Below are 2,645 nucleotides of genomic sequence, written 5' to 3' on the forward strand. Positions count from 1 at the left end.
AAAAACTCAATTTATAAAATCTCACTTATTGAAATCGCACTCCCAAACAGGCTCGGAATTAAAGGTAAATTTACAATTTTATAAAAAAGTCATAAGAATAAACGTCATTGTCTCACTTTTAACGTTTAAAATCTGACGGATGGGTTCAAATTGATTACAATTGAAAGTTCAGGAATTGACTAGTGTTTAAACTAGTTTATAATTTCTTTTTTAAGATTGTTATTATGTGTCAATATGATTCAAGTCACGCCGGCCATTAAAAAAAATATTTAATACCTTTTAATCATATGTTAACATGCGTCACTAAATTATAAAAGAATTGTATACCAATTAGAGAACCTGCATCATAAACTTTAGTTAGATTGTAAATATGTTTCGGTGCAAGTTTTTTCTTTTTTTTCTAAGTACAAATCTCTTAAGCACCTAATCTACACCACGTGCTAATAAGCATATTAGAGCAATAATCGAGTCAAATATTGAATGTTGAAGTTTGATTCCTTTTATTTTGTTACGAGTATGAGTCAAAACTTATTATCGAGCTAGATTTTATATTTAATCGAATATTGAATGTTGAAGTTTAATTCCTTTTATTTTGTTTCGAGTATGAGTCAAAACTTATTATCCGGCTAGAATTTGTATTTAATCTCAATTATTTTATTTTTCAAACGTACTCAATTTTGTTCAATAACTTATTTATTCATCATATAAAGTAATTAAGTATTGTCATTGATTTTATACGTTTTCGTAAATACATGCTAATCATTAGGTAATTATTGTTAAAACTTTATTATTTGATTTAGTTGGATAAAATAACGTTTTTAAAATTATAAAAAATTAATTTCGACAACCTTGTATTTATGATAAATCTTATAAATTTATTTAGAGAAAACTTCACTTAATCCTTGTGAACTTTACTTTTATGGCTTTTACGATCCTCCTCCCTTAAAGTTTTAAAACTCTCAATTTAGTTATTTAGTGTATCGAACAAACGCCTAAATCTTTTTAAAAAAATTCTAATAAAAAATAGAGATATTTTGAAAATTCTGACAAAATTATAACAGAAATGGAGTACTTGAATGAAATTGAAAGTTTGAATCCCTTAATTCAAAGTTTTTTAACTTCGAAGTACTTTTGAAAGACGTGGAAATTTATAAGGATTTTGTGAGGTTTCCCACAAGAAAAAATTTAATTGTAATTTAAGGGCAACTTTGTAATTTCATAAAGTTTGCAGGGTAAAATGGTCATTTCACCATTTGATCATCTAATTTAACCTCAAACCCTAACCGGAGAGGAGGTTCAATACACTAAGGGTTTGTTTGGTTCGCGGAATGACTATTCCATCAGGAAAAACAATTAAACTTTGAGAGTTTTTAAATTTTGAGAGATATTGCAAAAACGATGAAAATTCAAGAGAATTAAGTAAAGTTTTTCCATTGAGAACCCCTTCTAGTAAGATGGATCTAATAAGAGATTTGCAGATCATCTAAAACCACCATATACACTGGATATGAAAACACTGAATCCTACGAACAAAAGAAAACCTATATACAAAAGAAACAATTCCCCCTTTCAACAGCGACACAGGAGGGAAGGGATTTGCCAACAAATAGAGATGCAAGAGCGATGCAAGCCATGGAAATGTGGTATAGTGGCGGTGAGGAAGTGGTGTTTGGGAATTTTATGTGGAGTGGGTTATTTGTGGGTTGGCTGCCGTTGGGTGGATCTTTAGAAGGAGGGAGTTTTCTTTGGGTTTTGGAAGAATCGTAGAAATTGTTCATTCTGTTGAGCCCCTTCAACTGATTTTTTATTTTTTTTATTTTTTTTTATTTTTCTGAGCATCAAACTAATTGCATAAAAATTCTCCCAATTGAGCCCAGCTCCAAGCCTCACTGCAAAACGGTTTCAATGGATGTCCAAGAGCAGACAAGACAAGAAATTTCCGGTGTTTTTACCTCTTCTTGCATTTTATGCTTTTTGCTTACGTGTTGAATTCTTAATGGATGCTGTAAAATTGGGTTTTTACACCAAGTCTGGTTTGTAGGTTTTCTCTTCTCCATATGTTTTATGATGGAATGAACTATTGACTTTATATCTTATAACCTTATCCACAACCTCAAACAATATAATCTCAAGTTTATATAAACATGTTTTGCAATATATATGAAAAAAAAAAAATGATAAAAAAAAGTAAAGGATCTAAGGTATTAAGTTTGGCTAAGCAAGCATGCTTATATATATATATATATATATATATATATATATTAAGCTTATATACAAATTTATATAAGAGAAACTCATCTTATAATGGAGTTTTTAATATTACACATGTTGGTACAGTTGGGTGCCCGTCACCTTCCACCCGTTGAGGAGAAGCAACAAGAAAAGCAAAGGAGGTTAGAAGGTGTCGGTGATGTGACCAACGGTTCCCTCTAATGCTCAAGTCAATATGGAAGGGAGAGTGGGATTTTGAGCAAAGTAAGGGTACGATAAAAAGGGCATACCTGTGATGGGAGGTGGGGTACTAGCTGGTTCTCTATACAAGTTTTCTAGGGTCTTAATGATCTTACATGGAGATTCTCCTAGCCCTTAGTCCTGTTGGAGGAACGCTCGGGAGAGGCAATGAGTGTGCACGTCCCAAATAAGGG

The sequence above is a fragment of the Corylus avellana genome, chromosome ca1 (genome assembly GCF_901000735.1).
Source record: "Corylus avellana chromosome ca1, CavTom2PMs-1.0".
Classification (NCBI taxonomy): Eukaryota; Viridiplantae; Streptophyta; class Magnoliopsida; order Fagales; family Betulaceae; genus Corylus; species Corylus avellana.